Genomic DNA, 13,920 nt, shown 5'->3' with positions numbered 1-13,920 from the left:
GTCAATGTAACACAGCCAGGGAAGAGCATACTGACCACACTCGATCAAAGTAACACGCCCAGGGAAGAATAGACAGAACCCACTCTGTCATTGTCACACACCCAGGGAAGAGCCGACTGACCCCACTCTGTCAATGTAACACACCCAGGGAAGAGCAGACTGAACCCACTCTGTTAATGTAACACACCCAGTGAATAGCAGACTGACCTCACTCTGTCAATGTAACACACCCAGGGAAGAGCAGACTGACCACACACTGTCAATGTACCACACCCAGGGAAGAGCAGACTGACCCCACTCTGTCAATGTAACACATCCAGTGAATAGCAGACTGACCTCACTCTGTCAATGGAATACACCCAGGGAAGAACAGACTGAACCCACTCTGTCAATATAACACACCCAGAGAAGATCAGATTGACCCCACTCTATGAATGTAACATACCCAGGGAAGAGCAGACTAAGCGCAATCTGTCAATGTAACACACCCACGGAAGAGCAGACTGACGGCAATCTGTCAATGTCACACACCCAGTGAATAGCAGACTGACCTCACTCTGTCAATGTCACACACCCAGGGAAGAACAGACTGAACGCACTCTGTCAATATAACACACCCAGAGAAGATCAGATTGACCCTACTCTATCAATATAACATACTCAGGGAAGAGCAGACTGACCGCAATCTGTCAATATAACACACCCAAGGAAGAGCAGACTGACACACTCTATCAAAGTAACACACCAGGGAAGAATAGACAGACCCCACTCTGTCCATGTAAACCAACGGGGAAGAGTATACTGACCTCATACTGTCAATGTAACACACCCAGGGAAGAGCAGACTGACCACACTCTGTCAATGAACCACACCCAGTGAACAGCAGACTGACCCGACTCTGTCAGTGTAACACACCCAGGGAAGAGCAGACTGACCCAACTCTGTCAATGTAACATACCCAGGGAAGAGCAGACTGACCGCAATCTGTCAATGTAACACACCCAAGTAAGAGCAGAATGACCACACTCTGTCAAAGTAACACACCCAGGGAAGAATAGACAGACCCCACTCTGTCAATGTAACACAGCCAGGGAAGATCAGACTGACCCCACTCTGTCAATGTGACAGACCCAGGGAAGAGCAGACTGACCTCACACTGTCAATGTAACACACCCAGGGAAGACCAGACTGACCCCGCTCTGTCAATGTAACCCACCCATGGAAGATAAAGACTGACCTCACTCTGTCAATGTAACCCACCCAGGGAAGACCAGACTGACCCCACTCTGTCAATGTAACCCACCCAGGTAACAAAAAACAGACTGAACCCACACTGTCAATGTAACACACCCAGGGAAGAGCACACTGACCTCACTCGGTCAATTACCACACCCAGTGAATAGCAGACTGACCTCACTCTGTCAATGTAACACACTCAGGGAAGAACAGACTGACCCCACTCTGTCAGTGTAACACACCCAGGGAAGAGCAGACTGGCCCAACTCTGTCAATGTAACACACCCAGGGAAGACCAGACTGACCCCACAATGTCAATGTAACACACCCAGGGAAGAGCAGACTGACCCCACTCTGTCAGTGTAACACACTCAGGGAAGAGCAGACTGACCCCACTCTGTCAATGTAACACACCCAGGGAAGACCAGACTGACCCCACTCTGTCAATGTAACACACACAGCGAAGACCAGACTGACACCACACTCTCAATGTAACACACCCAGGGAAGAGCAGACTGACCCCACTCTGTCAGTGTAACACAACCAGGGAAGAGCAGACTGACCCCACTCTGTCAATGTAACACAACCAGGGAAGACCAGACTGACCTCACTCTGTCAATGTAACCCACCCAGGGAAGAACAGACTGACCCCACACTGTCAATGTAACACACCCAGGGAAGAGCAGACTGACCCAACTCTGTCAATGTAACACACCCAGGGAAGAGCAGACTGACCTCACACTGTCATTGTATCACACCCAGGGAAGATCAGACAGACCCCACTCTGTCAATGTAATACACCCAGGGAAGAGCAGACTGACCACACTCTGTCAATGTAACACACCCAGGAAAGAGCAGACTGACCCCACACTGTCAATGTAACACACCCAGGGAAGAGCAGGCTGAACCAACTCTGTCAATGTAACACACCCAGGGAAGAGCAGACTGACCTCACACTGTCATTGTATCACACCCAGGGAAGATCAGACTGACCCCACTCTGTCAATGTTATACACTCAGGGAAGAGCAGACTGACCACACTCTGTCAATGTAACACACCCAGGAAAGAGCAGACAGACCCCACTCAGTCAATGTTACCCACCCAGGGAAGAGCAGACTGACCCAACTCTGTCAATGTAACACACCCAGTGAAGAGCAGATTGACCCCACTCTGTCAATGTAACACACCCAGGGAAGAGCAGACTGACCACACACTGTCAATGTACCAGACCCAGGGAACAGCAGACTGACCCCACTCTGTCAATGTAACACACCCAGTGAATAGCAGACTGACCTCACTCTGTCAATGGAATACACCCAGGGAAGAACAGACTGAACCCACTCTGTCAATATAACACACCCAGAGAAGATCAGATTGACCCCACTCTATGAATGTAACATACCCAGGGAAGAGCAGACTAAGCGCAATCTGTCAATGTAACACACCCACGGAAGAGCAGACTGACGGCAATCTGTCAATGTCACACACCCAGTGAATAGCAGACTGACCTCACTCTGTCAATGTCACACACCCAGGGAAGAACAGACTGAACGCACTCTGTCAATATAACACACACAGAGAAGATCAGATTGACCCTACTCTATCAATATAACATACTCAGGGAAGAGCAGACTGACCGCAATCTGTCAATATAACACACCCAGGGAAGAGCAGACTGACCACACTCTATCAAAGTAACACACCAGGGAAGAATAGACAGACCCACTCTGTCAATGTAAACCACCCGGGAAGAGTATACTGACCTCATACTGTCAATGTAACACACCCAGGGAAGAGCAGACTGACCTCACACTGTCAATGTAACAGACCCAGGGAAGAGCAGACTGACCCCAGTCTGTCAATGTAACACACCCAGGGAAGAGCAGACTGACCCCACTCTGTCAATGTAACACACCCAAGGAAGAGCAGACTGACGCGACTGTATCAATGTAACACAACCGGGGAAGACCAGACTGACCCCACTCTGTCAATCTAACCCTCCCAGGGAAGAGCAGACTGACCTCACTCTGTCAATGTAACACACCCAGGGAAGAACAGACTGACCCCACTCTGTCAACGTAACACACCCAGGGAAGAGCAGACTGACCCAGTCTGTCATTGTAACCCACCGAGGGAAGACCAGACTGACCCCACTCTGTCAATGTAACACACACAGGAAAGAGCAGACTGACCCCGCTCTGTCAATGTCACACACCCAGGGAAGAGAAGTACGACCCGACTCTGTCAGTGTAACACACCCAGTGAATAGCAGACTGACCTCACTCTGTCAATGTAACACACCCAGGGAAGAGCAGACTGACCACACTCTGTCAATGTACCACACCCAGGGAACAGCAGACTGAACCGACTCGGTCAATGTACCACCCCCAGTGAAGAGCAGACTGACCTCACTCTGTCAATGTAACACACCCAGGGAAGAACAGACTGAACCCACTCTGTCAATATTACACACCCAGAGAAGATCAGATTGACCCCACTCTATCAATGGAACATACCAAGGGAAGAGCAGACTGAACGCAATCTGTCAATGTAACACAGCCAGGGAAGAGCAGACTGACCACACTCTGTCAATGTAACACACACAGGGAAGACCAGACTGACCCCACACTGTCATTGTCACACACCCAGGGAAGAGCCGACTGACCCCACTCTGTCAATGTAACACACCCAGGGAAGAGCAGACTGAACCCACTCTGTTAATGTAACACACCCAGTGAATAGCAGACTGACCTCACTCTGTCAATGTAACACACCCAGGGAAGAGCAGACTGACCACACTCTGTCAATGTACCACACCCAGGGAACAGCAGACTGACCCGACTCGGTCAATGTACCACACCCAGTGAAGAGCAGACTGACCCGACTCTGTCAGTGTAACACACCCAGGGAAGAGCAGAGTGACCCCACTCTGTCAATGGAACACACCCAGGGAAGAGCAGACTGACCACACTCTGTCAATGTACCAGACAGAGGGAACAGCAGACTGACCCGACTCGGTCAATGTACCACACCCAGTGAGGAGCAGACTGACCCGACTCTGGCAGTGTAACACACCCATGGAAGGGCAGACTGACCCCACTCTGTCACTGTAACACACCCAGTGAATAGCAGACTGACCTCACTCTGTCAATGTAACACACCCAGGGAAGAACAGACTGAACCCACTCTGTCAATATAACACACTCAGAGAAGATCAGATTGACCCCACTCTATGAATGTAACATACCCAGGGAAGAGCAGACTGAGCGCAATCTGTCAATGTAACACACCCAGGGAAGAGCAGACTGACCCCACTCTGTCAAAGTAACTCACCCAGTGATTAGCAGACTGACCTCACTCTGTCAATGTCACACACCCAGGGAAGAGCAGACTGAACCCACTCTGTCAATATAACACACCCAGTGATTAGCAGACTGACCCCACTCTGTCAATGGAACAGACTCAGGGAAGAGCAGACTGACCTCACACTGTCAATGTAACACACCCAGTGAATAGCAGACTGACATCACTCTGTCAATGTAACACACCCAGGGAAGAGCAGACTGACCGCAATCTGTCAATGTAACACAGCCAGGGAAGAGCAGACTGACCACACTCTGTCAACGTAACACACACAGGGAAGACCAGACTGACCCCACTCTGTCATTGTCACACACCCAGGGAAGAGCCGACTGACCCCACTCTGTCAATGTAACACACCCAGGGAAGAGCAGACTGACCTCACACTGTCAATGTAACAGACCCAGGGAAGAGCAGACTGACCCCATTCTGTCAATGTAACCCACCCAGTGAAGAGCAGACTGACCCCACTCTGTCAATGTCACACACCCAGGGAAGAGCAGACTGACCACACTCTGTCAATGTAACACACCCAAGGAAGAGCAGACTGACCCGACTCTATCAATGAAACACACCCAGGGAAGACCAGACTGACCCCACTCTGTCAATGTAACACAACCAGGGAAGAACAGACTGACACAGTCTGTCATTGTAACCCACCCAGGGAAGACCAGACTGACCCCACTCTGTCAATGTAACACACACAGGGAAGAGCAGACTGACCCCACTCTGTCAATGTCACACACCCAGGGAAGAGCAGACTGACCACACTCTGTCAATGTAACACACCCAGGAAAGAGCAGACTGACCACACTCTGTCAATGTAACATACCCAGGGAAGACAAGACTGACCCCACTCTGTCAATGAACCACACCCAGAGAACAGCAGACTGACCCGACTCTGTCAGTGTAACACACCCAGGGAAGAGCACACTGACCTCACTCTGTCAATGTAACACACCCAGGGAAGAACAGACTGAACCCAATCTGTCAATATTACACACCCAGAGAAGATCAGATTGACCCCACTCTATCAATGTAACATACCAAGGGAATAGCCGACTGACCGCAATCTGTCATTGTAACACAGCCAGGGAAGAGCATACTGACCACACTCGATCAAAGTAACACGCCCAGGGAAGAATAGACAGAACCCACTCTGTCATTGTCACACACCCAGGGAAGAGCCGACTGACCCCACTCTGTCAATGTAACACACCCAGGGAAGAGCAGACTGAACCCACTCTGTTAATGTAACACACCCAGTGAATAGCAGACTGACCTCACTCTGTCAATGTAGCACACCCAGGGAAGAGCAGACTGACCACACACTGTCAATGTACCACACCCAGGGAAGAGCAGACTGACCCCACTCTGTCAATGTAACACATCCAGTGAATAGCAGACTGACCTCACTCTGTCAATGGAATACACCCAGGGAAGAACAGACTGAACCCACTCTGTCAATATAACACACCCAGAGAAGATCAGATTGACCCCACTCTATGAATGTAACATACCCAGGGAAGAGCAGACTAAGCGCAATCTGTCAATGTAACACACCCACGGAAGAGCAGACTGACGGCAATCTGTCAATGTCACACACCCAGTGAATAGCAGACTGACCTCACTCTGTCAATGTCACACACCCAGGGAAGAACAGACTGAACGCACTCTGTCAATATAACACACCCAGAGAAGATCAGATTGACCCTACTCTATCAATATAACATACTCAGGGAAGAGCAGACTGACCGCAATCTGTCAATATAACACACCCAAGGAAGAGCAGACTGACACACTCTATCAAAGTAACACACCAGGGAAGAATAGACAGACCCCACTCTGTCAATGTAAACCAACGGGGAAGAGTATACTGACCTCATACTGTCAATGTAACACACCCAGGGAAGAGCAGACTGACCACACTCTGTCAATGAACCACACCCAGTGAACAGCAGACTGACCCGACTCTGTCAGTGTAACACACCCAGGGAAGAGCAGACTGACCCAACTCTGTCAATGTAACATACCCAGGGAAGAGCAGACTGACCGCAATCTGTCAATGTAACACACCCAAGTAAGAGCAGAATGACCACACTCTGTCAAAGTAACACACCCAGGGAAGAATAGACAGACCCCACTCTGTCAATGTAACACAGCCAGGGAAGATCAGACTGACCCCACTCTGTCAATGTGACAGACCCAGGGAAGAGCAGACTGACCTCACACTGTCAATGTAACACACCCAGGGAAGACCAGACTGACCCCGCTCTGTCAATGTAACCCACCCATGGAAGATAAAGACTGACCTCACTCTGTCAATGTAACCCACCCAGGGAAGACAAGACTGACCCCACTCTGTCAATGTAACCCACCCAGGTAACAAAAAACAGACTGAACCCACACTGTCAATGTAACACACCCAGGGAAGAGCACACTGACCTCACTCGGTCAATTACCACACACAGTGAATAGCAGACTGACCTCACTCTGTCAATGTAACACACTCAGGGAAGAACAGACTGACCCCACTCTGTCAGTGTAACACACCCAGGGAAGAGCAGACTGGCCCAACTCTGTCAATGTAACACACCCAGGGAAGACCAGACTGACACACTCTATCAAAGTAACACACCAGGGAAGAATAGACAGACCCCACTCTGTCAATGTAAACCAACGGGGAAGAGTATACTGACCTCATACTGTCAATGTAACACACCCAGGGAAGAGCAGACTGACCTCACACTGTCAATGTAACAGACCCAGGGAAGAGCAGACTGACCGCAGTCTGTCAATGTAACACACCCAGGGAAGAGCAGACTGACCCCACTCTGTCAATGTAACACACCCAAGGAAGAGCAGACTGACCCGACTGTATCAATGTAACACAACCAGGAAAGAGCAGACTGACCCCACTCTGTGAATGTAACACACCCAGGGAAGAGCAGTACGACCCCACTCAGTCAATGTAACACACCCAGGGAAGAGCAGACTGACCACACTCTGTCAATGAACCACACCCAGTGAACAGCAGGCTGACACGACTCGGTCAATGTACCACACCCAGTGAAGAGCAGACTGACCCGACTCTGTCAGTGTAACACACCCAGGGAAGAGCAGACTGACCCCACTCTGTCAATGTAACACACCCAGGGAAGAACAGACTGAACCAACTCTGTTAATATAACACACCCAGAGAAGATCAGATTGAACCTACTCTATCAATGTAACATACCAAGGGAAGAGCAGACTGACCGCAATCTGTCAATGTAACACAGCCAGGGAAGAGCAGACTGACCACACTCGATCAAAGTAACACACCCAGGGAAGAATAGATAGACCCCACTCTGTCAATGTAGGCCACCAGGGAGGAGCAGACTGACCTCACTCTGTCAATGTAACCCACCCAGGGAAGAGCAGACTGACCACACTCTGTCAATGTACCACACCCAGGGAACAGCAGACTGACCCGACTCGGTCAGTGTAACACACCCAGGGAGGAGCAGACTGACCCCACTCTGTCAATGTAAAACACCCATTGAATAGCAGACTGACCACACTCTGTCAATGTAACACACCCAGGGAAGAGCAGACTGACCCCACTCTGTCAATTTAACACACACAGGGAAGAGCAGACTGACCCCACTCTGTCAATGTCACACACCCAGGGAAGAGCAGACTGACCACACTCTGTCAACGTAACACACCCAGAAAAGAGCAGAATGACCACACTCTGTCAATGTAACATACCCAGGGAAGACAAGACTGACCCCACTCTGTCAATGTAACACACCCAGGGAAGAGCAGTACGACCCCACAATGTCAATGTAACACACCCAGGGAAGAGCAGACTGACCCCACTCTGTCAATGTAACACACCCAGTGAATAGCAGACTGACCTCACTCTGTCAATGTAACACACCCAGGGAAGAACAGACTGAACCAACTCTGTTAATATAACACAACCAGAGAAGATCAGATTGAACCTACTCTATCAATGTAACATACCAAGGGAAGAGCAGACTGACCGCAATCTGTCAATGTAACACAGCCAGGGAAGAGCAGACTGACCATACTCGATCAAAGTAACACACCCAGGGAAGAATAGACAGACCCCACTCTGTCAATGCAGGCCACCAGGGAAGAGCAGACTGAACCCACTCTGTCAATCTAACACACCCAGTGAATAGCACACTGACCTCACTTTGTCAATGTAACACACCCAGGGAAGAGCAGACTGACCACACTCTGTCAATGTACCACACCCAGGGAACAGCAGACTGACCCGACTCGGTCAGTGTAACACACCCAGGGAGGAGCAGACTGACCCCACTCTGTCAATGTAACACACCCATTGAAGAGCAGACTGACCACACTCTGTCAATGTAACACACCCAGGGAAGAGCAGACTGACCTCACTCTGTCAGTGTAACACACCCAGGGAAGAGCAGACTGACCCGACTCTGGCAGTGTAACACACCCATGGAAGAGCAGACTGACCCCACTCTGTCAATGTAACACAGCCAGTGAATAGCAGACTGACCTCACTCTGTCAATGTAACACACCCAGGGAAGAACAGACTGAACCCACTCTGTCAATATAACACACCCAGACAAGATCAGATTGACCCCACTCTATGAATGTAACATACCCAGGGAAGAGCAGACTGAGCGCAATCTGTCAATGTAACACACCCAGGGAAGAGCAGATTGACCCCACTCTGTCAATGTAACTCACCCAGTGATTAGCAGACTGGCCTCACTCTGTCAATGTCACACACCCAGGTAGAACAGACTGAACGCACTCTGTCAATATAACACACCCAGAGAAGATCAGATTGACCCGACTCGGTCAATGTACCACACCCAGTGAAGAGCAGACTGACCCCACTCTGTCAATGTCACACACCCAGGGAAGAGCAGACTGACCACACTCTGTCAATGTAACACACCCAAGGAAGAGCAGACTGACCCGACTCTATCAATGTAACACAACCAGGGAGGACAATGCTGACCCCACTCTGTCAATGTAACCCACCCAGGGCAGAGCAGACTGACCTCACTCTGTCAATGTAACACAACCAGGGAAGAACAGACTGACCCAGTCTGTCATTGTAACCCACCCAGGGAAGACCAGACTGACCCCACTCTGTCAATTTAACACACACAGGGAAGAGCAGACTGACCCCACTCTGTCAATGTCACACACCCAGGGAAGAGCAGACTGACCACACTCTGTCAACGTAACACACCCAGAAAAGAGCAGAATGACCACACTCTGTCAATGTAACATACCCAGGGAAGACAAGACTGACCCCACTCTGTCAATGTAACACACCCAGGGAAGAGCAGTACGACCCCACAATGTCAATGTAACACACCCAGGGAAGAGCAGACTGACCCCACTCTGTCAATGTAACACACCCAGTGAATAGCAGACTGACCTCACTCTGTCAATGTAACACACCCAGGGAAGAACAGACTGAACCAACTCTGTTAATATAACACAACCAGAGAAGATCAGATTGAACCTACTCTATCAATGTAACATACCAAGGGAAGAGCAGACTGACCGCAATCTGTCAATGTAACACAGCCAGGGAAGAGCAGACTGACCATACTCGATCAAAGTAACACACCCAGGGAAGAATAGACAGACCCCACTCTGTCAATGCAGGCCACCAGGGAAGAGCAGACTGAACCCACTCTGTCAATCTAACACACCCAGTGAATAGCACACTGACCTCACTCTGTCAATGTAACACACCCAGGGAAGAGCAGACTGACCACACTCTGTCAATGTACCACACCCAGGGAACAGCAGACTGACCCGACTCGGTCAGTGTAACACACCCAGGGAGGAGCAGACTGACCCCACTCTGTCAATGTAACACACCCATTGAAGAGCAGACTGACCACACTCTGTCAATGTAACACACCCAGGGAAGAGCAGACTGACCTCACTCTGTCAGTGTAACACACCCAGGGAAGAGCAGACTGACCCGACTCTGGCAGTGTAACACACCCATGGAAGAGCAGACTGACCCCACTCTGTCAATGTAACACAGCCAGTGAATAGCAGACTGACCTCACTCTGTCAATGTAACACACCCAGGGAAGAACAGACTGAACCCACTCTGTCAATATAACACACCCAGACAAGATCAGATTGACCCCACTCTATGAATGTAACATACCCAGGGAAGAGCAGACTGAGCGCAATCTGTCAATGTAACACACCCAGGGAAGAGCAGACTGACCCCACTCTGACAATGTAACTCACCCAGTGATTAGCAGACTGACCTCACTCTGTCAATGTCACACACCCAGGTAAGAACAGACTGAACGCACTCTGTCAATATAACACACCCAGAGAAGATCAGATTGACCCGACTCGGTCAATGTACCACACCCAGTGAAGAGCAGACTGACCCCAAACTGTCAATGTCACACACCCAGGGAAGAGCAGACTGACCACACTCTGTCAATGTAACACACCCAAGGAAGAGCAGACTGACCCGACTCTATCAATGTAACACAACCAGGGAGGACCAGACTGACCCCACTCTGTCAATGTAACCCACCCAGGGCAGAGCAGACTGACCTCACTCTGTCAATGTAACACACCCAGGGAAGAACAGACTGACCCAGTCTGTCATTGTAACCCACCCAGGGAAGACCAGACTGACCCCACTCTGTCAATGTAACACACACAGGGAAGAGCAGACTGAATCCACTCTGTCAATGTCACACACCCAGGGAAGAGCAGACTGACCACACTCTGTCAACGTAACACACCCAGGAAAGAGCAGACTGACCACACTCTGTCAATGTAACATACCCAGGGAAGACAAGACTGACCCCACTCTGTCAATGTAACACACCCAGGGAAGAGCAGTACGACCCCACTCAGTCAATGTAACACACCCAGGGAAGAGGAGACTGACCACACTCTGTCAATGAACCACACCCAGTGAACAGAAGACTGACCCGACTCTGTCAGTGTAACACACCCAGGGAAGAGCAGACTGACCTCACTCTGTCAATGTAACACACCCAGGGAAGAACAGACTGAACCCACTCCGTCAATATTACACACCCAGAGAAGATCAGATTGACCCCACTCTATCAATGTAACATACCAAGGGAAGAGCCGACTGACCGCAATCTGTCAATGTAACACAGCCAGGGAAGAGCAGACTGACCACACTCGATCAAAGTAACACACCCTGGGAAGAAGAGACAGACCCCACTCTGTCAATGTAAGCCACCAGGGAAGAGCAGACTGACCTCACACTGTCAATGTAACACACCCAGGGAAGAGCAGACTGACCCCACTCTGTCAATGTAACCCACGCAGGGAAGAGCAGACTGACCACACTCTGTCAATGTACCACACCCAGGGAAGAGCAGACTGACCCGACTCGGTCAATGTACCACACCCAGTGAAGAGCAGACTGACCCGACTCTGTCAGTGTAACACACCCAGGGAGGAGCAGACTGAACTCACACTGTCAATGTAACACACCCAGGGAAGAGCAGACTGACCACACTCTGTCAATGTACCACACCCAGGGAACAGAAGACTGACCCGACTCGGTCAATGTACCACACCCAGTAAATAGCAGACTGACCCGACTCTGTCAGTGTAACACACCCAGGGAAGAGCAGACTGACCCCACTCTGTCAATGTAACACACCCAGTGAATAGCAGACTGACATCACTCTGTCAATGTAACACACCCAGGGAAGAACAGACTGACCGCAATCTGTCAATGTAACACAGCCAGGGAAGAGCAGACTGACCACACTCTGTCAACGTAACACACACAGGGAAGACCAGACTGACCCCACTCTGTCATTGTCACACACCCAGGGAAGAGCCGACTGACCCCACTCTGTCAATGTAACACACCCAGGGAAGAGCAGACTGACCTCACACTGTCAATGTAACAGACCCAGGGAAGAGCAGACTGACCCCATTCTGTCAATGTAACCCACCCAGTGAAGAGCAGACTGACCCCACTCTGTCAATGTCACACACCAAGGGAAGAGCAGACTGACCACACTCTGTCAATGTAACACACCCAAGGAAGAGCAGACTGACCCGACTCTATCAATGAAACACACCCAGGGAAGACCAGACTGACCCCACTCTGTCAATGTAACACACCCAGGGCAGAGCAGACAGACATCACTCTGTCAATGTAACACAACCAGGGAAGAACAGACTGACACAGTCTGTCATTGTAACCCACCCAGGGAAGACCAGACTGACCCCACTCTGTCAATGTAACACACACAGGGAAGAGCAGACTGACCCCACTCTGTCAATGTCACACACCCAGGGAAGAGCAGACTGACCACACTCTGTCAATGTAACACACCCAGGAAAGAGCAGACTGACCACACTCTGTCAATGTAACATACCCAGGGAAGACAAGACTGACCCCACTCTGTCAATGAACCACACCCAGAGAACAGCAGACTGACCCGACTCTGTCAGTGTAACACACCCAGGGAAGAGCACACTGACCTCACTCTGTCAATGTAACACACCCAGGGAAGAACAGACTGAACCCAATCTGTCAATATTACACACCCAGAGAAGATCAGATTGACCCCACTCTATCAATGTAACATACCAAGGGAATAGCCGACTGACCGCAATCTGTCATTGTAACACAGCCAGGGAAGAGCATACTGACCACACTCGATCAAAGTAACACGCCCAGGGAAGAATAGACAGAACCCACTCTGTCATTGTCACACACCCAGGGAAGAGCCGACTGACCCCACTCTGTCAATGTAACACACCCAGGGAAGAGCAGACTGAACCCACTCTGTTAATGTAACACACCCAGTGAATAGCAGACTGACCTCACTCTGTCAATGTAGCACACCCAGGGAAGAGCAGACTGACCACACACTGTCAATGTACCACACCCAGGGAAGAGCAGACTGACCCCACTCTGTCAATGTAACACATCCAGTGAATAGCAGACTGACCTCACTCTGTCAATGGAATACACCCAGGGAAGAACAGACTGAACCCACTCTGTCAATATAACACACCCAGAGAAGATCAGATTGACCCCACTCTATGAATGTAACATACCCAGGGAAGAGCAGACTAAGCGCAATCTGTCAATGTAACACACCCACCGAAGAGCAGACTGACGGCAATCTGTCAATGTCACACACCCAGTGAATAGCAGACTGACCTCACTCTGTCAATGTCACACACCCAGGGAAGAACAGACTGAACGCACTCTGTCAATATAACACACCCAGAGAAGATCAGATTGACCCTACTCTAT

Source organism: Chiloscyllium punctatum, unplaced genomic scaffold, assembly GCF_047496795.1.
Source record: "Chiloscyllium punctatum isolate Juve2018m unplaced genomic scaffold, sChiPun1.3 scaffold_127, whole genome shotgun sequence".
Taxonomy (NCBI): Eukaryota; Metazoa; Chordata; class Chondrichthyes; order Orectolobiformes; family Hemiscylliidae; genus Chiloscyllium; species Chiloscyllium punctatum.
Note: the sequence above shows the minus strand (reverse complement) of the source record.